The sequence below is a fragment of the Prionailurus viverrinus genome, chromosome F2, assembly GCF_022837055.1.
Source record: "Prionailurus viverrinus isolate Anna chromosome F2, UM_Priviv_1.0, whole genome shotgun sequence".
Lineage (NCBI taxonomy): Eukaryota > Metazoa > Chordata > Mammalia > Carnivora > Felidae > Prionailurus > Prionailurus viverrinus.
The window spans coordinates 22,803,842-22,828,656 of NC_062578.1; the positions used below are offsets into that span (position 1 = coordinate 22,803,842).

The 24,815-nt window shown below is 38.3% G+C and overlaps 1 long non-coding RNA gene across 1 annotated transcript in view; it reads right to left on the minus strand.

Annotated features, from left to right (window-relative positions):
- Nucleotides 1–5,970: 5,970 nt before the first annotated feature.
- Nucleotides 5,971–24,815, minus strand: part of LOC125156568 (uncharacterized) — a 53,177-nt gene continuing 34,332 nt past the window's right edge. Inside the window, exons 3-4 of the long non-coding RNA XR_007148673.1 lie at nucleotides 9,268–9,397; nucleotides 5,971–6,513 (exon numbers count right to left, since the gene is read on the minus strand). This is a non-coding gene — a long non-coding RNA (uncharacterized LOC125156568). The remainder of the gene's footprint in view (nucleotides 6,514–9,267; nucleotides 9,398–24,815) is intronic.

Sequence of the window (24,815 nt, forward strand, 5' to 3'; positions counted from 1 at the left end):
ATTGAAAGCCACTTCCAGCATTTTCCACTGAAAACACTGAAATCCAGAGGACTTAAAACACTTGCTGGTGGTTACCCTGCTGGTGAAGTCTGTACTAAGAACCCAGGTCGTTTGAATGCATTTTGCTTCGCAGGAAATTAAGGCTCTGATTCCAGATCTGCAACTACCAGATGTGTGATGCTGGACAAGCCTTGTAAAATTCTAAGTCTCAGTTTTACGCCAATGAAACCCAGACAAAACTATTTCTAAGCTCCCTTAAGACTCCAAATTAATATGATTCTTTGGTTTCTCAGGAACGTCCAAGTTTTGCCTCAGCATAATGCATTTTGTATGTATGTGTGTGCATTGTGTGTGTGCGTGTCTATGTATGTGTGTGTGTGGTTCATGGAAAGAGTTGGGGAAATTCTGGACCAAATTTAAAGCACAACTTTTATTTAAAGAAAAAATGCTAAATTTTATTCTGTTTTTCAAATTATGATAAAAACACTGGAAAAGACAACCCACATGTTTAGATCATCAGGCTTTAAGGAGTAACATTTATTAGCAGAATCTGGTCATTATATCTCAGATAAGAAAACAAGTTAGATGCTTAGTTGAGATCCAAGCATCCCTACTGCTAAAAAACAATTTTAAATATTTCTTTTTCACTGTGCTTAGAATTTCTCAAGGTTTTCATGTTTGTCTCAAAACACAACCTGTCGGGTTTGTGGTCATTAACTATTGATATTTACATTATTCATACTTATTTCAGTGTCTAAAGCAAAATGTTGATCTGTTTTTGTAAATCTAGAGTGTTTGAATTTTCTACCTAGAGTTTTTTAAGTCAGTTACGTCTGCTGTTAGAAGAGCAAATAAGTTATGAAAAGCATTTTCTTTACATAGTCTCATGAATTATTTTTTAATGTCTGTTATTGAGCTAAATTTTTTTTAATTTATCTGTATGCACAGGTGGATTTGTCTTACTGCCCTGATGGTTCACAAATGCCCACTTTCATGTGTCCATTAGGCTTTCTACTGAGAACCTTGCTCCAGAATGCTTAATGTTAGAAATCTTGCCTAGATAAGGAATCCTAAACATTGCACCTTGGAAGCATTTTCCCTAAAAAGTTTTTTCCCTTTAATATTTTTTTTAGTTTCAAAGAGTTTTCAAGAACATCTTATGGAAAGCTTGGCCTTCACTTCTTAGCCCTTCTGAGCCTAAAAGTCTTCAGCTAGGAAAGAAAAAAATGCTCCTCTAAAAAAACAAAAACAAAACAAAAACCTGACTTTGTTGTTTCATAGGGAGGCAGTTTGGGAACTAAGGGATCCCAGAATGCACTTCTGCAGCACTTGCTAAACCTTTTCAAAGAACTGCACCTGACGCAGAGAATGAACGTGTGTATGCCTGAGATGGTCTGCAAATATACCAAGCACAGAATTCTTTCCAAGTCTTATTTTTACATTAAAAATTCATGTAAATGCTGCATTTTACTCCATATGTTTCAATATAAAAGAAATGATGTTTTATATTGCTTATCAACTAGTAAAACTGATACTCTTATAACTTCATATACCTCTTTTGTACCCCCCTGGAAAATATATCCCTAGTTTAAGAAGCACTGCATGGATGACAAGGACATAGATTGGCTCCTTGAGGACCCTGGGAAGTTTCTGCTGCTAGGAAAGTGTCCTCATTGGTAGCTAGCTCAGTGACCAAGGACAAACTTCAGTGAGTAGAGACTATTTGAATGAATGAAAAAAGAACACAATCTCAAGAACGGTTAACTTGATTCTTCTAGCTATCTTAACAACCAGTGAAAATTGCCACAAGATCATCTTAGCTCAAAAACTGAGATCAATCATAAAAGTATAGAAATGGGAACATGGATAAATGTCTCGGGTTGGATCGCAAATACAAGAGTGACATAATTGAGTGAGTCCCTGGAGTTGACCTAAATGGTCTCTAAATATTTCCACTAGAAATTTCTCCACTCTGGCAAAACCAACTGCTTTGAAGCCAGCATTCAGATCAAACATTATCCTGATATGACTAGATCTGGTTACAAGGAGAATTTATGCCAAATGTCTGTTCCCATTAATTTCTTGTCAAAACAGTCTCACTCTCATGTAGACACAAGCTGGGGAAAGCCAACAATTCAACTATTTTCACTTGGAATTTGAGTATCAAAAAAAAAAAAGCCTTATATATGTAGAGTACCTTCTAATTTCTTGTTGAACTTAATCCTCACAACAGCCTTCTGAATTAGCTATCATTTATCAATAAAGGACCAGAGAAGTTATGCATTTTGCTCACGTTGACACAGGTCACTGGTGAATAGTAGAACGTGGCCTCATCCATGTCGTCTGGCATCAAGTTCAGCATTCCAACATACGATAGTATATTTCATTACGGTTTTTCCTATTAATATCTGAAATTATGTAAAAACAAACAAAAACAAAAACAAAAAAAACCTAGAAGTGCATTTACAGTCCTGCAGTTTGCTTAAAGCAGCAGTGTGTCATGCCAAATAGTAATGACTAGAGATAAGTGATATTGACTGTCTTTAGCACATACGTTTGACAAATTTAGAATTCTCGCTTTAAGAGCCACACGCCTGGGTTAAAGAAAAGAATCCATAGCTCATGATGTAACATGACATACTTATTAGGCAGAGGGCTCAAGGAAGCCACTTGATTTTCTGAACAAAAACAAGTAGAATTTTAGAACTGCCTCTAGCCTAAGTTCAAATATTTTGTCTACTTGAATTTGTTATTTCATTGTTCGTTCATTCGGCAGATACTAGGTGAGCACCCCGATATTACTAAATACTAGGTATTACACCCGTGAATACTAGGTGAGCACCCCTGTATTCCATAGAAGGTACTGTGCTTGGTGGTAGAGTACACCCCTTAACCTCACGGAGCTAACTGCCTGGCCTCATTTACAACCAGGCTGAGGATCATTTGGGTCACTGAAAAATGTCTCTTTCTGAACATGGAAAAAAAATCACTCAATTATCAAACCAGGGAAGCATATGACCAGAACAAGTGAAATACTTTTCCAACAAACTGTTTTCCTAAGAAACAGACAAGATGGTATGAATGTAAATCTGATACGTAATTATCTTTGAATCACAATTTAAATTACACGTGAGACAAATTGTTAACCTGATTGAGTGAGGTTGCTATCCGTATTGTCTGATAAATAGAAAAATAATTTTTAATCGGATATATTGCTTGTCAAAATAGCTAATAATGGTCTAACACTAATAACTAGAGCAAGATTTAATACCAGTGAAAAGTCTATAACACATTTTATATTTTAATAGTTTGATGATGGTTATGCAGTTAAAAACAACCATTTTAAAGGTTTTTCTTAATTCCCATTAACTATAGGCAACATTTTAGCAATGTATCACTATTCTCTGTTTAGCCCTCTAAGTTTCTAAATGCAGGATATTTAAAATTCAATTATATAGCTTGACTCAAAGGATTTATTCACGAGGTCCATGTAAATTTGAAAATACATTGGGTATCTTTCCATTGTAATTGTCCTCACCCAAACAGAACTAAGAAAAGAAAAAAAAAAGAAAAAGAAGATTCTACAATATCCAAGTAAAAAGTGGACACATTCAAAGTCCCTGCCCTGATAGGAAAGAGGGAAGGCCCCAACTCTAAAACCATGGTTCTATATTACTGAAGTTAGTTCTTACTATAATAGAATGCCACCCTGCATTATAATACTATTGGTTTCAATAATCGTTTCTTCTACTTGCCTTTTTTAAAAACAGCCTGAGTTAATTGCATAAGTCCTATTTACCATTACCATTAATGCATAATCTCTTCATTATTAAGTCTCAAAAGGTTTTAATCTATAAATACACATATAAAGGGAAGTGGGGGAGATTCTCTTAGTAATAAGACAGCCCAAGGTCAGCAAAGGATACAAGTACCAAAAAAAGGAAGAAAGGTAAAGAAATGTGTGAGTAAATTAATGAGGTTTTTTTAAGCATAGAAATTTATATTAGGTACATGTATGTACTTTCATAAAATTTAGACTTACTATTGACATGAAATTCACAATTGAGACCATAATTCCAATTTTAATCTCTGTCCTGAAGAATTTGTTTCTTATGATTTAACAGATACTTCCAGATTGCTGTGATAAAATATTTAATTCAACTAACATTTATGCTCTACCATGTGCCAGAAATTAATTTATGCACAGTTTATCCCTCAATTTTACAGTCTACTAGAGATTTCTATTTAAAAAGATTATATTCCCAAGCGAAATCCAATTCCACAGGGAGGGCTGGAAATAGTATGTTTGAGTTTATAGTCTGAAAATTCCTATAATCTATTTTTATGCTCCCTCAGAATCAAATGATTTCATTCCCCAATCTAGAATCTGAATGACCACCACATACACTTTCTAAACATACATGCTTAAAATTAGAGCTATCTGTCTGAAATCTAGTGACGGTGTATTTCAATGTAGATATTGCCCTCTTCCACCAAAGGAAACACTATTCTAGCAAAAATGATGTTGAAAATCATTTTTATACTCACATAACTGTTTCATTTGACTTTTTAAAAATCTTAGCCTATATGCTGTGCCAGAACCCATCACAACCTGCTGATCTGATGAAAACGTAATGCCGATCTGAGCAAGTAGTTTATCTCCCATCCACTATGGGCAGTGCTGGCAAACGATATGCCTAAATCGTTCTTTTAGTTATTTTTGTTTCATCTTAACCTAAAAATATTTTGAGGTGGCATACCAACCAATAAAAATCTACTTTCAAAATTGAGATTCAGGGAAACAGACACAGAATAGTGAAAAGAGTCCAGAGGCAAACACACAAATACAGAAAAGAGGTCATGGGCTGCCCTCTGCTTTTTATTCTTCATGTTGAGCACCTCCTAGTGGTCAATCTGAGAGAAAGTGGAATTCTCTATTTGCCTAGAAAAGAAATGGTAATGAGAATTTGAAAGAAAATTTTCTATCATTTTACAACTTCCATTACATATGCATATAGCCAAAATCAAAACTACATCCTAGACATTTTTGGAGACCTGTTTTTCAGTGGTCATTTCTCAGTTTTTCTTTTTCCAAAATATCTGATAAAACTGTTGCTACTTTCTGCAAAGCGCTTTCAGAATATTTCTAACTGCCGCCTTCAAATCAAAATAGAATCACAAGTTTCGCTCAATATTTAGCAGAGCCCCAGTGTGGACTCTGGCTGCACACTAAATGCTACTTTGACCTTTCCACTATGAGTGGGAAGCTAGAGAGAATGTGAAAGAGTGATTTTTTTTTTTTCTTTAAGAATCATGAACCTGTGAAGACAAAGCCACTGGGTTGATTAACTCCAAAGCCCACAGTCTCCATTTTCCACTGTCTGAAGATTACGAATAGAACCCAAACTGCCCCTGAATTTACCCTGGTGAAAAAAATAGATGGTTTCTAAACTCCCAAGAGACATCTGTGGGTGCTGGCCAGAAATTCTGTTACAGCCAGATTTCTGCCATCTTTAAACCAAGAGGCTTCTAACATTCTTATTTATAGCATATGGGTTAGGCTGATTTTAACCTGCAAATACATCATAATGTTTAACTGAAGTCAGGAGGATTTTTAGAAAGAAAACACATATATAGCAAGTATACGTACTGGGGCTCATTAGGTTAAGCGTCCGACTTATTGATTTTGGCTCTGGTCATGATCTCAGGGTAGTGAGGTGGAGCTGACAGCGTGGACCCTGCTTGGGATTCTCTCTCTCTCTCTCTCTCTCTCTCTCCCTCCACCCCCAATTAAAAAAAAGAATTGGCAGAATTTTCCTATTTATTTCAAGACCAAAGAAAGGAAAAAAAAGAAAACCTATAATTTATAACACATTCAGGTTTGTCGTACAATAGCCACATTTCAAATTTATGCAATTTTAAAGAGGTATTATATTAAACCATTAAAAATTCAACAGTGAGTGTAGAGAAAAGGTTTATAAGCAAACATAAGGTACCATTAGCACACTGAAGCATTTTTAATAATCTTTCATTTGACTGTAAAGACTGTATCTTGCTCTTAGCACCTTGTTTTCAATCCGAAAGCTTTTCTGTTTTATATCGTTGCTTGAGTGTTTGCTTGCTTGCTTTGTTTTGTTTGAAGAAGTGAGGGTAAGTGGAAAAACGTGTTCAAATGGGAAGTTACTGGACAACTTATTAACATCACCTACTGTGCCCGGGGTTACAATGGAAACCATTTATAGAAGGGACTTGACCTCACTCCCTTCTACTTTCCTCTCAAGTTTCACGATCCTGTTTTGGAAACAGATTCTTTTGATCAAACTCAGATCCTGCTCATCCAGGTTTTCAATTTCTCTCTTGTCTGTAGTGCCCACCAGTAATCCTTCCCTAGGGTCTGCCTGATTATGGTACTTCAGGTATCAAGTCAAGGGCAGGACCAATTGAGCCATTAGCAATAGCAACTTGAAGCCCATAGCAAAGAGTAACAGGAAGCTGTCCAGTGGTTAGAGAAGCCTAAGGACAAAGGAAGTGTCGACACAGGGTGATGATACAGTTTGACCGACAAAGCAATGACACTATATATTTCTCTCCCTATTAACAAAAGAATCATTTTTAAAGCCTCTAGTAAGTTCTTGAACTTCAAAGGTAAATAACTAGGTTGATGAGAAAAGTGGTGTCTAAGCCACTGATTTGTTACCAGGTATCATCCTAAATGCACATTCCACTAAATTTCTGTGTGCAACCAATTAATGTGTCTGTTTTTAGGGTAGTATCCAAAAAGGAAAATACCAATATAACCCTGTTTTCTTTTCAATGGTAACAAACATTTCAATCAGGGAAAACAGATATTATTCTGGTAGTTTTTATATGCTTCTTGGCCAAAATTGTAATAGTAATTTATAGAACTTCAGCAAAAGATATTAGGGGTGAAGAAAAGGCCATCTTGAAATAATGTACTTTGCTGTACTTCCAATTAGAAATAATTCAGATTTGGATTAAGATTTCTTTTTAAGTTCTTTGTATAAAAATATCTTTAGGTGGTCATTTGAAATTAATATTTCCCATTTTACTATGAGTTTCTTAAAAAAGGCTACTATAAATTAAACTAGATAGTATATAGTTAACCACCTACCACAAACCTGACAGGAGGTATTTGTTTTCTTTTTTGAAACTATTCCAAAAGAAATCATTCAACTTGCATTTGTGTGCTAATTATTTAGTCTTCTAAAATTTTTCTGTGGCTTTCTAAACAGTCAAAATCTTAAATGTGTGTGAGTATAAATATAGATTTTCACTCAAAATGTGTGAGTATAAATGTAGATTTCCACTCCCTGTTACCTTAAAATAGAGAATATTTTATTTGCTAAATTACATACATATGTATCCTACTTGTTTATGTATATATATATATGTATGTGTGTATATACATATATGTATATATGTATATATGTATGTATATATATGTATGTATATATGTATGTATGTGTGTGTATATACATATATACATGTATATACATGTATATACACACATACATACATATATACATACATATATACATATATGTATATACACACACACATATATATATATGTGTATCTCCACCTCGTGTGGCTTTAAAAAGAAATTGACATTATTTGGACAAATAACATGCTATGAAAACTTAGGTAATGCATTATTTTTTTTACTTAACAGCTTTACATTTTTAATGTTTAATAGAAAAATGTCAATTTCTCCTAAAGAAAAATCAGCTGCCTACAATTATAAGAGTTTAGCTTTATCTATCTGAAGATTCTTTTACACTCTCCTTATTACCAAAAAATTAAACACACTTATTCATGTAAATATTCAACATACTCTTGCATCTTTATGCTTTAAATATTTGTAAACATATATATATGTATATATGTGTATATATATATATATATATATATAGTAATTCATAACCAAATTTGGTTCTAGATTTACCATAATTGACTATTTGCCAGAATAAACTATAAAATGAGAATAAAAGCTTTCAGTGTTAAAAAGAATTCTTTATTAAATTTTGTTTTCATATTCTAAAGGATAGATTATCATTAGGTTTTACCAGAGACTTTTTGTTTTGCCTTTTTGTTAATGTTAAAATTTTACTGATGAAGAAAGGTAACAGAGGAGGAGGTTCATGTTCTATTTCATTTTATTTAAAATGCCATGTCACAAAAAATTTACGTAGAACCCAGATTTCCTACAAGGAGCTTCAGAGCTGAGTCATGACCAGGGACTATATATGATGCAGCCTGCTGCAAAGTCTTTACACTAAGTGCAACGACTCCAAGCAAATTAGAGGGAATCGGAGGGTGCAGCTATCTCCAAAATTAGAGACAGACTGACTTGGGGAAGACCTTCCACTGAATCTGCAAAGGAATTTCCAAGATACACTAAAATCTCACCTTCAGATATCCAGTATCCATCACTGGTAAACTGAAAATCGTGTTTTTACTTTAATGGGGGTTTTGTTTTGTTTTGCCTAGTAATTTTATGAAAGCTTTAGTATAATATATTCCTTAGTTTGAGGTTTCAACCAACTTCTGATGCTTAGAAAAATAATTCGTGATCTAAAGCAGAATTGCACGACAGCTTAGGTCTTACTATTTAGTTATAGCCTAACGAATACTGTGTTCCTACCTGTTCTCGCAAAAACTAAAGATCCTAGCTTATTTAAATAGTATTCAGGTAAAGCACTATGCCATCCGACCAGCTCACTAAATGTATTTATTACCTGTCTCTACATAGCTTATGTAAAAGCTTGGTGTTGACTGTCCATGTCTGCCGCATTTAAAAGCTGCCAGAGTGATTGTCTCATCTAATTATGTCAACACACTGTGTTACAGTGTCCTGTACATAGGCCACAGAACAAAAGTGACTATAAACTGCTTACTCAACACCTAGCCCAAAAAAGGGCTGAGGCAGTACAGTAATGCCTTTAGTTAAAATGGCCCACTGAATCATTTCCATCTGTGCATTTTTTACCATAAATACTGAAGTAGTATTTTTTAACTGTCTTTTCAGGCTTGTAAAACAAATCTCTATATCACATCTACATAGTCTAAATATGTCGAATAATTCAGTTTAAAAAGCGTTGCCTACTAACTAAAGAAAAATAGCTACCAATTTTCCTATTTAGTTGCTTAAATCATTTTCCATTGCCATTGTAGAACTGCCTTAAATGGTTTCTTTCACCACTATTATGTGCAAAACAAAAGGAGGATATTGTAGTGCATTCTCACCTGTCTTACATTAGCTGTTTTCACTAGTCCAAGGGTAGACATTCCTCAGGAGTGACCCATGTAGCACTGTCCAGTAGTCAAGAGGATAACGTTATTTTCACTTCGGTCTCCAAAAACTAAAGTTGGAAATCTACAAAATTAACATATATAGATTTTCAAAGGCCACATCTTGGGAGGTGGGAGTGAAGAGGAAGGAAGAAGAAGAGAAGGGAGAGGGAGAAGAGAGAAAAAAAGAAAAGCTAATAGAAAAACGCAAACCTGCAGCTGAGTTAAATGGGGGGAAACTAAAGTTCACAGTGTATATTTTTTGAAAAGTTGATTGACTTTTGGGAAGGCTGTATGTATTTGTACATGTGTGCATGTGAATATGAGTGTGTTTAGGATCAGGAGGGAGAGCCTGTATCATCCATTGCTTTTTTGGTTAAATAGAGTCATATATTAGTAAAAACAACAACTATGTCTAACTCCCAAATTCATTCATTCAATGTTTAATGTTAGAATTATAATCTTATTGTTAAACTCAGGACAACTCTGTGAAGATTTACAAAGTAAGTGTATGAAACCTTATGGCAAAACTACAAAGCTATCAGTAATTAATGCACATAAAAAGCCTTGCTGGGAAAAATCATGGGTGATTTCCCTACAAAACAGGTTGACATGCAACCTATTCTTTTTTGTTTCTCAAGTTGTAGAGATTTTAATAGTTTCTATTAAGTCCTTAACATCTCCCAAATTAAAAAGACTGAAAATTATTTTTAAAGCCTAAGGAATATAGAGTAACAGACATTACAAGTTAAATGAATAGTTCCTACAGTTGCTGTGTACATTAAGTAATACAATTTCATATTTCCATGTTATTACACATGGATTAGATTTATAGGTACAGTCGCATGAAGCATCATTCACTTTTATCAACTTCAATGTTTTAGAGGGTTTTCAGACTACTCTATGAATGCTCTGAATGCTGCAGAGAAAAAGAAGCACAATCAGTATTTTATGTTCTAAGATTTCTCAGTTGGGTTATCCTGTCCTGCCCACACACATAATAGCATTAGCATTTCATCTTATACTATGTTGAAATACTTTTAATACAAACTCTCGATAAAAGCTGAAGCTTACGCATAAGTGGTAAGTCTCGTCTAGTGTCATTCACTGCATCAACATGCTTTATTTCATCATATTTGCACACAAGGTGTTTTGATTTCAGTTTTGTGAAGAGATACAATTTAGCATACGCGTGTTTGTTCAGCTGTCCATCCTGCACCATTAATACAATGCCTTTCTCTCCCATTTAATGGTGTTTGTATCAATGTCCCCATATCTGCTGCATTTTAACTCCATAAAAAGAAAATGTGATTTTGTATTAGTAGTTTTGCTGATCAATTCAGTATTTCTGCACCAATCAGCATACTTATATGCATGTAGTAGTCTGTACAATTGTTCAACATCAAAATACTTGTTTACTTTATGTCAAAATGTCTATAAAATTGCTGGCATTGTTCTCCATTTCAGTCTGGTAGAATAAGCAAGATAGAAAATAAATGTGTAAATGAATCATCTGTGTCATTTCACTTCTCTGCATGAAGTCACTTCACATTAAGCATGACGCACACACCCGCCACCCAACAATCCATGGTTTCTTGACACCTCATTACTGACTGTTGAGGCAGGTAGCTTTTGGATAGAACCGCTCAGCCTGGGGGAAAAAAAAAAAGTTGGATCCCTTACTCTCCTTTTCAAATCAACCCTCTCAGATAGCCTACAGATGTATGTCACTTGGTTTATATTTTTTAAAAATTCAGTGCAAAGCATCTTGCTGAAATCCAGGTAAGCTCATCAAAGATTTTGGAGGCAGTCTCCCAACTGCCATTCCTGAAACCAATTCAGGACAGCGCTTGTTGGGTAAATCAAGTCTTAACTCCTGCCCCCAAGGTCAGCTGCATCCGTACGCGACCTGTGCAGTTGCTCAGGGTACAGACACATTGAACGGCCCACACTTAATTTAATGCCCTGCTTTTGCCATCTTGATATTCTTAGTAACTTTTGAGCCAGGGACCCTGTATTTTCATATTGTATTAGGCCCCACAAGTTAGATACCCAGCCCTGCCTGACCAGCGAAGCAAACTACCGATTGAGTCAGGCTCTCCAAAGCAAAAGGTTAGCGGATAGTGAGAAGAGAGGCTTATTTATTTAACAAACTCTTATATTGCACTTACCATGCACCAAGACCTATACATATATTTGCTTATTTAATCCTGACAATAACATCCACCATTTGACAGAGGAGGAAACTGAGGCACAGAGAAGTAGCTTGCCCAAGGTCACAGCTAGTAAACCCAAAAGTTTGAGTCAGGCATCTGGCTAGTTTGGACACCTGACTGTCTAGGCCAGTGCTGGTTCCTTGCTTTGCTATGCTGCCTTCCCATCAAAGAAAATTTCCTTACTTTGTTAGAGCACTAGGGATGTGTCTTAAAGACCTTTGTTGAATAGTCTAAAAGCTTCAAGGATGATACCTTCCAAGAAATTCCAACTCTCCACAGCAACATTTTCCTGCTCTTAATGCCAAGGGCACTTGCCTGAGTTAAATTAATGAGATGATTATAAATATTGAGTAAAGTATTGCCAGTATATTTGTGGCCCAACACAGATGTGACTACAGAGTGCCCAGACTCTCGATGCCCAACTCCTGTACTGGTGACAGAGGGGAAAGGAGTGACGAGAAGAATGGGCTGACCTTGGTCTTGATGACACTTTTCTCCATTCACTCCCTCTGCCTCCCTAGCTCAGATGCCACCACACACCTTCCTGAAAGCAAGAGGGCCCCATCTGGCTGTCATTTCACTCAAAAGAGGAGGAAGCACACATAAAGGATGCAATCTGTATGGACATAAGAGGTGATGTAGAGAAACTCAGTGCAGGATTCTAAACATGAGACAAGGAGAAATGTGCTCACTGCTCATCAGTCTACAAGAGCCCTTCTGGCTCTGGGCTAATGCTCAAGATCCAAAACCATTGAGGAGGACAGAGGGATCCTCAAAAGTCTGCTGTATTCACACTCTCCAGGCTTAACGGTACCACCCAGGAGCAGCTGGGTCAGTCAAAACGTCCATAGGATTCTCTGGTCATCCCAGAGGGTCAGCAGCCCCTAGGGCAATGGCAATCTAGCCACAAGAGGAAATGTAAATCTTTTCCCACATAAGCTTCTCCATTCTATCCCCCACAGTCCGTTTCCAGAATCCTCCTTTTCAGAAACTTCAAGAGACACAGACTAAGAGAGAAAACAATGGGGAGCTGTCAGGGGAAGAGTCACATTCCCAGAATTCCATCTAACCTAAGACAAATGGAATAAAAGCAGCACTCGGCTCCTCCCCCTGTTGACCGAGGTGAATACAAAATTCTGGCTCCTTTGATACGGTCTCTTCTTTCTGCTCCACTCTACCCCATTCACCCTCCACCCTCAGCCCTAGAAACACAAATCCTACATTGCATAGATTGGGGCACAAAAGGATGGAGGTGGAAGGGGAATAATATCATAGAATCTATGCTAAGAGAACTAAAAAGGATTTCCTTGCTCCCTTTTCACCTTTTCTCATCTCCGACCTCCTCGTTTAAGCAGACGGGTTTAACTGGTTTAACTCAGGCAGCTTTGGAAGAACAGAGAGAGTCCAGGATCCCAAACACTCCTTACCCCAGCCCCACGGTTTGCATTCCTCGACCCTGATGACTCTTCTGGTTGTCTTCTAGAGCGAAAGATGATAAAGCCCCCTAGCAAGAACTTTAGAGGCCGATTTGCAAACTGGTCAGCAACTCTGATCAGGGCAAAATTTTGCATGGATGCCTCTGATTCCATTAGCCGAAACACTGTGACACCTCACAAGGCTGTCAACTTTATCATTTCCTTACATGCACACAAAACCAGTGTGATGCCAGGAAGCATCACCACAGAGCATGAAATATCAGAACTCAACACAATGCTCAAGGTTGTAATGAGACACAGTCTAATTCTGGACTCTACAACTCACAAAGAGCCTGGATGAACTCAAAGCACCTTCAGAGGAAGAGTCACAATGACCCCTGTGTCCAAATAAAAGAGAATGGAAAAGATGAAAAAGAGAAGGTTGACCTGAGAAACAGCAATATGTTCAAGGTCAAATTTTTTAAAGTTATAAATCATATTGAAAGACAGGAATAATACTCATTTATAAAGTAAATATTTTGTCGAGTGGTTTTCATAATAGTCAACACTTAACTATTCAATTCATCTTGTGTCTTTTTATGCTCGGCACTGTGCTAAGTCCTAAAGACCCAAAACTAATAAGTTGGGGTTCCGGCCCGCCAAGAGCCTGCGGTCATCATCATGGGGATGACAAACAGCTGGCACCAGTGTCACCATTCCTTCTATGCCCCCTGCCATCCCCTGTGTCAACCATTAATCATGCATTCCTTCCCCTGAGCCAGGAGGCAGCCTCGGGATACGACACCACCAGGCAATCAGAGCAGCTAATCCCCAAATCACCTGACGTTCCTTTATCACCAAAGACCCTGAGGATAATCATGATAATTATTATTATGGCATTAAGAGAACCCATTATGTTCCAGACCCCATTCTAACCATTTTATACCCACCACCTTCTTCAATCTCATTTCTCTGAAATGGTTGGTTCACAGACATTTTATGTGGTCGTCATTGAAGACTCATTTAAAGAAAATGGGATAAACTCCAGTATGAGGAAATTAGATGTCCTTCAGACAAATTTTCCACAAGTGATGGATGTTTCTTTCGCATTAGCAATAACGAGAAAGCTGGTGAGTCCTCTTTCCAGGATGTCTTCAGAATTAGGATAGATTCTCACCCAGCTGTAATGAGAAGTGCAAACCTGTCTGAGTGAAGAAGGACAAACCAGATGACCTTTCAGTGTTCTTTTCGTTTCCGAGATTCTACAATTTGTGGTGCTCCAGAATCAAATTTATTTTTTACTAAAGTCTGTGGTAAATTGTATTCGTTAAATTGTCTCCACATCCACTTAGCACAGATGACAAATTAGCGAAGGGGGGAGGCAAGCAATTTGCAAAAACATATTTTTAAACCTCTATTAATCACATATCTACATCTTATGCTGAAGCACACATCCTGTTTAAAGAATTACTCTCAAAAATATCTCAAAGGACACACAAGACATGATGCAAAGGTAAAGTCCTAGGAACCCAAGCAAATGAATCACTGTAACTAGTATAAATAAATTAATTTGTGCTAAAGTGTCTTCTTTTAGGATGGATGTAATTTCATAAACATTTATTCCTTGTAGAAACAGATTCTGAACTACACTCACAAATAGCCTGGATGAACTTACAGCACCTTCAGAGGAGAGTCACAATGAACAGAGACTTAAAAAACAGTGACTTAAAAAACAAAAGCAGTAACATTAGATAACATTTTTCTATTTTAAGAATTCAGAGTTTTCACTAACTCTAATACAGGAAAACATAATTTGTTGCATCTGACTTTAGCAAGAAATTGTTTTGTGATGCTTCAGAGTAGAAGTCATTTCCCAAAGAAGTTAGAGCTTTAAATAAGAAAATCCCATTCCATTTCTCCCCTTTAAATAAGGCCATCCCAACACTACGTGCTATTACATAGAACCATCTGACTTTATCCATTCTTAAACCCTTGTCTATAGTGTGAAGTCCTATCTATTAGGCTCTTGGTTCCCGGCCCCACCCTCCCCGCAGAGTAAAGTTGACATAGATCTTCCTAAATAAATTTAAATTCCAGTTTCCACTGAATAACTTAGGGAAAGAACAAATCGCATGCCAGCTGAAATGGAGAGAAGAAAAGGGACACAGGAGAAAGGAGAAGCTGGAGGAGCAATTTATAAACTTCAAGATCATTGTCAAGTCAAGAAATACGGCACAAGAAAACATGCGAAGGCTTCTTTCTCTTCATGGAGAGAATTGTTTTTATGTCTTCCTTTTTTAGTTCCACACCGCATTTTGGAAAAATCAGAGGGAAAGAGAGAGTCTAGCGTATCATGAGTCCTGAGTACTGCAGCCCTTTAGAGACAACTCAGCCCGCAGCCAAATGCCAGACTCGTCAAATGAATGCTTCCACTTTAAGGGCACAGACCTTTCTGTGGCCTCATGTGTGGTGGTCACATCACAGGGTGCAGTGTCAAAAAGGGCTGCAGGACCCAGAGATTCAAGAAGGGCACATACCTCACACGAGGAGCTGAGCCACTGTTGAAGACAGAATCGTTCGTCACTAGTCAACTCCGGACATCTAACCATGATGTTCTTTCTCTATCACATCTCCCTGATCTACCTTCTTCATACCTTGTCTTACTCTGAAATGTTCTCATCCATTTATTTATTTGTTATTTATTATTCCCACTCCCACCACCCCTCCCCAACGAGGGTGAACATTTCCTGTAGGCAGAAGCGAGTGTACCTGCTCGTCTTCATAGTGCACCTGGAAAGTGCTCCGGAAATATATATCGAATGAAACAGTGACTATCCAAAGAGAAAAATGAGCACGGAAAGAAAAGAAAGAAAAGCTGATACCCCAGAAAGATGAGAGCAGGAATAGACATAAGGAAGTCACAGTAATTGGCTCAGAAACAAACAGTACTAATGTGGATGGGAGCCAGGACATCCTTTTTTAAGGAGGTACCTGAAAAGGCTGATGTCTTCAATGAGCCCTGCCAAACTGGGCTCCTTGTATTATCATCGATTAAAAAAAAAAAAAAGGGAAAAGTAGAACAAATACTAAGACAAAATGCAAGCAGAGCACAGTGGTGCTACAGGGGATATAGAAATTAGATGTGGAGATCTCAGAGGGCTTCTTTAGCAAGATACGTGCTAAAGAGTTTTTGAGAAGCCAAGAAAGGAAAAGAAAGTGCCCAGTTTGAGGGACACCATGAATAAGGAGATGGAAGTGCCCAGTCTGTTCCACATACAACAAAAACCTCCCAGAGTGGACTGGGGCTATAGGTATAGGACCTTGAAAGTCATGCTAAGGAATGTCACCTTTACTTAACAGGGAGTGAAGATTCCTTCAAGAGGAGAATAACATGATCTGTTGTGAAGCAAATAAGGCATTCAAGCAAAGGGCAGGTGGGGGGCGGTGGACCTGAGAGGGGAAAGCTGTTATAAGCAGTTGTTATTAGGTAAAGAATATGCTACTGTTCTTTTGTGCCTAATCTTACATAATTATTGTAATAAGCATATAAGTGGGAAAAGTGCTACTGCTACCCCCACTTTATAGAATGGAAACTGAGGTTTAGAAACTGAATTTTGGCAGCAGGAATATTCTTTTAGTGATTGCGATGAGAGGGGGATGGGCAAAATGGGTGAAGGGGAGTAGGAAGTACAAGCTCACGGTTATGGAATGAGTAAGTAACGGGGATAAGAGGCACAGCATAGGGACTACAGTCAATGGCACTGGAATAACGCTGTATGGGGACAGATGGTAGCTGCACTGAGCTCAACATATACAGAAACTGAATCACTATGCTGTACGCCTGAAAGTAATGTAACATTGTGTGCCAAGTATAGCTCAATAAAAATAAACGACTAGAGGTGCCTGGGTAGCTCAGTTGGTGAAGTGTCCAATTCTTGATCTCGGCACAGGTCATGATCTCATGGTTCATGAAATCTAGCCCCAAGTCGGGCTCTGCACTGACAGCAGGAAGCCTGCTTGGGATTCTCTCTCTCCCTCTTTCTCTGTTCCTCCCCTGCGCGTGCACACGCATGTCTGCACACTCATTCTCTTTCTCTTAAAATAAATAAACTGTTAAAAAAATGAGTAAATGCGTGAATGAATTAACTAATTAAAATAAAAGATATTATAGCCCCCCCAAAAAAACAATTAGATGAGAATGAGTCTGAACTAGGACCCAAGAAGATCCAAAAGGAACAAAAAGAACGAATGGTATTTTACAGACTTGCATTTTATACGCATTGTCCACTATTGTTTGTATTTGGAGATTTTGTCTTAAAACAAAAAAAAAAGAAAAGCTCACAATAGCTTCAGCGATAAAAGGAACCTGTTGGCTCAGAATGTGAAGACTCCAGTGCTAGTAATAACTTCAGTTGTGACCTATTCAGCTTCTCAAGCTGTGAGACCAAGCATCCAGATGTTCCCTTTGTCTACCATTGCTGGAGTCAACTTCAGCCACAGTCACTTCACAGGACTCTGGAAGTTAGTAGTCAATCCCAGTCAGCTTTAAGAATTTTCTTGGAAACCTGCATCTCGGGGCGCCCGGGTGGCTCAGGCAGCTGAACGTCCAACTCCTGATTTCACCTCAGGTCATGATCTCACAGTTCATGAGTTCGAACCCCACATCAGGCTCTGTGCTGACAAAGCCTGCTCGGAATTCTTTCTCCCCTGTCCCTCCTCTCTCTCTCTGCCCCTCCTACTCTCTTTCTCTCTGTGTCTCTCAAACTAAATAAACTTGTTTAAAAAGTTTAAAAAAAAAAAAAAAGGAAATCTGCATCTCTACCTAATTTCAGATACTTTGGTCATATCAGGCTTTCATCAGACCATGCTTTTAGTCTCCTTGTTAAGGCCATTTTGTCCTGATGAAAGGACCTTTCAGAAGTCTTAACAAAAGCTATGATGGCTATATCTCTGATTTGGTTATGGCCCTGTGGTGAAGCTTTGTAAGACTTTATTTTTTTTTAATATTTATTTTTGAGAGAGAGACAGAATGTGAGCAGGGGAGGTATGTACAACTAATACAATCATATGGCTTTTTGGATTTGTCTTTATGATAAAAACATAGTCAAGATATGCATTAAAGGAAACGGGAAAAATTCAATAGCTACTTGATAACTAAAAAAAATATATAGCTACCTGATCATTAATAAGAGAGCTTCAGGGATGGCATTTCATTCACTGGCCTCACTGGCCTTCATATTTCTACTTACTTACCAGAACTTGTAAGTGCGACTTTATAATTATTATTATTATTATTATTATTTTAATGTTTATTAATTTTTGAGAGAGAAAGAGAGACAGAGCACAAGCAGGGGAAGCAAAGAGAGAGAGAGAGGCAGACACAGAATCTGAAGCAGGCTCCAGGCTCTGAGTTGTCAGCACAGAGCCTGAAGCAGGGCTCAAACTCACAAACCACCAAATTATGACCTGAGCAGAAGTCAGACACTTAACTGACTGAGCCACCCAGGTGCCCCTATTCTAACTCAAAGGATTGAGGTGCCCCTTTCTAACTCAAAGGATTTCTAAACTTTATCTATTACTGCTTGGAGATTTTTTTTTTTTTAATTCCATTTATCAAGCTTACATATCTCAGAATTTCTGGTTCCTCTACAGTCCCTCTCAATTCTGCTTGCAAACTAGCCGGTTCATTTCTGAGCTCATCTATTTTTTGTAGCACCTTATCAAATGTAAGTGTTACAACCAGTTCTTGGCCTCAACATTCCACCTTGAAACCTTGTGATGAGGGAGTGTGGGGGAAGCTGAGGGCAAAATACAAGCTAACAACACCTGCCCCTCCTGCCCAGGGGAATATGTGTGATATTCCTCAGACACTCCTGGCTACCCATGAACAGAGGAAAGGGGTTTACATGCTTGCCATGGTAATGTGGGAAACGAAGGCAAATGAAAACTTAAATTCCCTTACTGCCTACAGCCCACACACAAGTCCTTGAAACCAGAGGAGTGACCTCCCTCTAAGAGCTCAGCTGCCTCAATAATGACACTTTGCTAGGGGCAAAAGGGAAGTAAGTCTACTTCCTTTATCCCAATTGCCCCAAGATATATTCTGGCAATCATGCTCCAAGCTTATAAGCCCCCCAATATACATCTAAAGGATCTCATGACTGAGGTTTTATTAAATGGTAATAAATGGTGTTTTCCTAGCAACACCTAGCCCCTCAAGGTCCTGAAAATCTTGCTTCCAAAATACCTTAGATACTTACTCTATCCCTGACCCCCTGCCAACCTGAGGGTATATAATGAGTTACCCGTCATTACCCCAGTGCAGCTCTTCCTGCCCATGGGTCCTGTCCCCATGCTTTAATACAATTACCTTTTTGCACCAAAGACATCTTCAAGAATTATTTCTTGGTCATCGGCTCCAGACCCCCCCCCCACCATCACCCCAAAATTTCATCACGTGTCCAATGCCATGAGTTCACTGGGTACGTTTTCCTTCCATTTTAAGATAGGCAACACTACAGACAAGGACAGCTATCGTGTTTTCACTCATATGTGGTCTTGAGAAACTTAACAGAAGACCATGGGGGAAGAGAAGGGGAAAAAAATAGTTACAGAGAGGGAGGGAGGCAAACCACAAGAGACTCTTAAATACAGAGAACAAACAGGGTGGATGGAGGGGGAGGGGGAGAGAGGAAAGTGGGTAATGGGCACTGAGGAGGGCCCTTGTTGGGATGAGCACTGGGTGTTGTATGGAAGCCAATTTGACGATAAATTATATTTTTTAAAAAGATAGGCAACACTTTTATCCAATGTTTCTCCACTACATCACATGGGTTGCCACCTTTTTAATATCCTATTTCTTTCCTGTTCACTGCCTGGCCCAAAGCCAATGCCACATGCACTGAAGGCAGCACCCTGTGACTGATACCCACAACTTTACCATTCTGCGTTCAGTTAAGAAAATTGAGTTGCCATAAAGTATTATAGAAATCAAGCAATTTAATAGATAAATTCATAGAATTTTATATAGGACACACAGAGTGTGGGAAGAGCTGGGGAAACAAAGGGCAGGAAGGCTACAACCTGACTCCAAAGCAAATGGCTCACAAATCTCACCAGCAAACTACCACAACTCCTGAGTTTCTCTGAGGAAGCTTCCACCAACTCTCTGAGTCTGCAGCAGTGAAATGTGTACTCCTTGAGAGGTATGAAAAGCTGCAGCACCCATCATCAAAGGCCTCCCAAGAGTGATGATGGCCTCTCCTCACCACTACCTTCCAAATCTCACACAAATTCCTCTCGGTGGCAAATTCAAACTCAGAATCATTCAGGAAAGAAGATTCTGCGAAGTGTACTTCTTGGCAGAGGAGACCATAGAAGAGGGGTGTGGTGATGGTGTAGGGGGAGAAAAGTTATCTCTGGTGAGAGCTCTCTTTCTGAGCCAGCCTCCTCTCTAAATCCTTTCAGGTAGTTACGGGAGAGGTAAAGTTTTTTGTTTGTTTGTTTTGTTTTGTTTTTCTTGAATCTGTTACGTCTTGATTGCCCTTAACTCAAAATAATTCGCATGCCAAAGTGGCATATTTTGGGGTCAGGCGTCCTGCTCCCCTTCAATACAAAGTTGAGAACAGCCAGTCCAGCACAGAGAATGAACCCCAGTCTGGAGCCGCACGCCATGCCTTTAATGAGTGGCTGGAGCTGCTGCTTTCTCCCCCAGTCTCCAGAGAACAGAAACCTTGGAAGGGGATGCCTTCCTATGAGGGACTCTGAGATTTTGGTTTCATGAACTTTTTGGTAAAAACAGCCACTGGGATTCATAGTCCTCACCATCAAGGAGCTCATAAGCCATACTTTTTTTGTATAGTTTAAATGTATCAAATGCCACTCAAACACACACATGCACAAACACATGTTTAAAAACATGAATGAAAGCCAAAACCTAATTATTGAAAATGTTATAAAACGATACATTTGGAGAGCTACAAGAAAACTTAGAGGTCACCGAGCACCTTTCCCCTTAGGTATGAATTGAAAATAGAAAAAAATCTTGAAAAGAAATACATACAACAGTACCATAAGCAAAGATGGATGAGGTCATGTACAAAACAAAAAATTCACTTTTGAGGTTCTAGGAATAAACAGTAGGTGTGATTTGACCAGGATTATTTTAACAGACACTGGGAGGAGGGAAAAGGGAGTATGTTCTATGATGTGATGTCAAAATGGAAGTTAGTTATTGTTTTCACTTTTTCCCCCTTGAAAAATTATTCCACCCACTAGATTAAATGGAGGGTAAGCAGACATTCCTTAGTTTTTAAATTCTCTAGATGTCAAAACAGAAGAGCAAGATTTAAGTGATTTAGAGATAATAATCTGGTTAGTTATAAAAGAGCACGAAGGCAAGCAGAATTTGCCACCCTAAGATATGCCTCTTTGACATAAACGGTTATTTCGGGCTGATTATTTTTTTTTATTAAAAATTTTTTTAATGTTTATTTTTGAGACCGAGACAGAGCATGAGTGGGGAGGGGCAGAGAGACTGGGAGACACAGAATCCGAAGTAGACTCCAGGATCTGAGCTGTCAGCACAAAGCCCAATGCAGGGCTGGAAACAGTCAACCGTGAGATCATGACCTGGGCCGAAGTGGGACGCTCAACCAACTGAGCCACCCAGGCGCCCCTAGACTGATTATTTTTAATCAACAGCAGACATAAGAAAACCCTTTTGTAAGACACACTTAAATTTATAAGGGAAATGTCCATCTGTAAGGGTGTCTCCCTCTCTCTCTATAGGAAGTTGGGGATGAGTAAATCTCTAGAGAAAGCAGAGACTTAAATCTGCATAATAACCATACCCTCCTTTACTGTGCTTTGCCTGAGAACTTTCCATCATGGGCTGCCCACCCCACCCCCAACATCTTTTTTCTTTAGCTGGAGATGGTATTTAAGGTGATGGTTTAGGCCATTTGGGGGGAATTACTCAGTTTTCCTGGGTATCCTCCATGATATGGAGATACAAGAAGTACACATATTATTAAACTTTTGTTTGATTTTCTTCCTGTTTGATCTTTTTATTATGGAGGGGTTTCAGCTAAGAATCTAGAAGAGTGGAGGGAAAAGTATTTTTCTACTCCTACAAGGGAAATAAGCATATGCATGACAACAGACATGAATCTCACAGTGGGCTAATGCCCCAGGTTAAATAACTATAGCCATGGCGATTAGTATACTAAAAATTCAACTAATTAGAATTCTCAAATGAATGGAGCATTTCTGCCAACACTTTGAGGAAAAAGAATCAAATCAGAATGTATTAAACTCAGAAACAAGCATCTTTCACTTCTGTTTATCAAATGTTTGTCAACCTCTCTTCTAGGTTTAGGATCCATCCATTCAGCCCTATTTTTCTCTTATCTAAACCAGAATTTCTCAACGATTGACATTTTGGATGAGTTATTCTTTGTTTTGGGGGAGCGTCCTGTGATTATTAGAACATTTAGTAGCATCCCTGGCCTTAACCACCAGATGCCGGTAGCACTCCCAGTGGTAACAATAAAAAGTGTTGCCAAATGGTTGAGAATTACTTATTTGGCTAATGACCAATAAGAACTGACATTCAGAATGATGAAGCTGAGTTGTTATACCTTGAATCTCTTTTTTTTGGTAAAGATTAAATAAAGTTCTTCTTTATGAAGAGATGGAGATCTGGAGGTACACGTTATTAAATTTCTGTTTGTTTTCCTCTTGTTAATCTGTCTTTTATTACACCCAAGAACCTAGATGGGCAAAGGGAAAATAATTTTCCCTCCCCTACACTATGTTACTCAAAAAGATTTTGTCTCTGGTTAATTGAGAATTAACTATACCATTATTCTTCGGTGTTTCTAACTGTTTTTTCACTTTACTAAACGATCTTTGCATGTAATATTCCTCTTGCCTGAAATATTTCCTGGAACCAGGTGGGGCTTAAATAAATCAATAAACTAAATAACTAACAAACATTGGAATCTCATGTGAGTAGTCTTGTTTTTTAATATGGTAAAGTTGAGATTCACAAATGCAATTTCCTGTGCGTATTACATGACCCATTTAAGTGAAAGAATTAAATAGATTTCTAGCATCTCTACATTTTTACTTAAATTTCTATGATCAGATTTTGCCCCTCATGGTAATTTCCAACAGAGGAACACTTGAGAATGTCCAGCTGTGTCTCTTCTCTAAGAGCAGAGAGATGCAGAAGAGAAGTTGGAAGCAGGAAACGAGTTAGAAAAAGACCTAGGAAGGAGGAAGGAGGGAATGCCGTACTCTGTCAAATGTTGTATACAGAATGAGGAGTCGTCACTGAACTTGATGATTGATGAAGACCTCTTCATTAATCTTGATCACAAATTCTAGAATCGACAGAAAGAAAAGGTTGATCAAACTGTAATAGAAAAAGACAGGATTCAGTAGGCAGAGAGAGAAAGCTTGGGACCTGAGGTCCCAGGGTGGGGCAAAACACATATTTTGGAACAATTTTCGGAGTGTCTGACCACAGCAAACCCCCTTGGGTGGAAGGTCCCTCTTAAGAATGTAAAAGAAACATTGGGGCACCTGGGTGGCTCAGTCAGCTGAGCATCAGACTTCGGCTCAGGTCGAGATCTCGCAGTTTGTGAGTTCCAGCCCCGCGTTGGCCTCTGTGCTAAGAGCTCAGAGCCTGGAGCCTGCTTCTGATTCCGTGTCTTCCTCTCTCTGCCTCTCCCATGCTCACGCTCTGTCTCTCTTGCTCTCAAGAATAAATAAACATTAAGAAAAGCTTAAAAAAAAAAAAAAAGAATGTAAAAGACACCACCTCCTCCCCCTCTGGTTCCCTGTGGGAATTTGAGAATCAAAATACCTAACTAAAAAAAGGAAACCATAAAACTTATGTTACAGGAGGAACAGTATGACCAGTCTGACTCTTCACGCAATGGAATTGAGGCAATTAGGAATGGACAACCCAGCACCTAGCATTGCCAAGCCAATAAGAATAGGACCTGAGAAGGAAGGAGGGGAAAGAGAAGGGGGTGCGGGGGCAGGATCAGAACCTTATAAAACAAGGACCCTTGCCTATAGTCTAGCAGGCATTCACTTTCAAATGCCCCCTCTCTGTTAAGAGAGCTTTCCTGCTATTCTTATTTTCTGATCCTATACTCCAGTAAACCTTTGCCTGCTGCTCATTTTGTGTCCACCTCTTCATTCCTGGGTATTGTGGTAAAAAATCCTGCAACAAAACTGGCAACATAAACTTTAAAAGATACCATATATAGATTTGAAAGACAAATTAAGAGCTGGGAAAATATCTTTGCAACACATGTAACTATAAAAGGGCTAATTTACTTAATTTACAGAGAGCTCCTCCAAATCAGGAAGAAAAAGAACCACCCAATAGAAAAATGGGCACAGGCCTTGAAGAAACAGTTAACAACAAGAATTCCAAAGGCCTTTTAAATGCCTAGAAAGTACTCAACCTCATTCAAACGGAATGCAAATGAAACCACCATTAGATATTATTTTTCGCCAATCAGATAGCAAAGATTTATTTTAAATAACACAAACTATTTGGCCATTGTGTGGGAAAATAGCATTCTCATACACTGTGGGAGTGTTAAACTGCTATAACTTCTTTGGAGGAAAACCTAACAATATCTGTTAAAAGACGAAAATTTGATTTGCCGTGGCAATTCATCTTTCAGGGATTTATCTTAAAGAAATGTTCCCACACAAGCAAAAAGATGTTTGCCACAGCTTAGCTTAAAAAAGCCACACTGAAAAAAACCTAATTAATGTCCACTGTAGAAGTTCAGGACATACTGCCCCACAATGCGGGGCTTTGATGTGTTGATTTGTTTTGAAC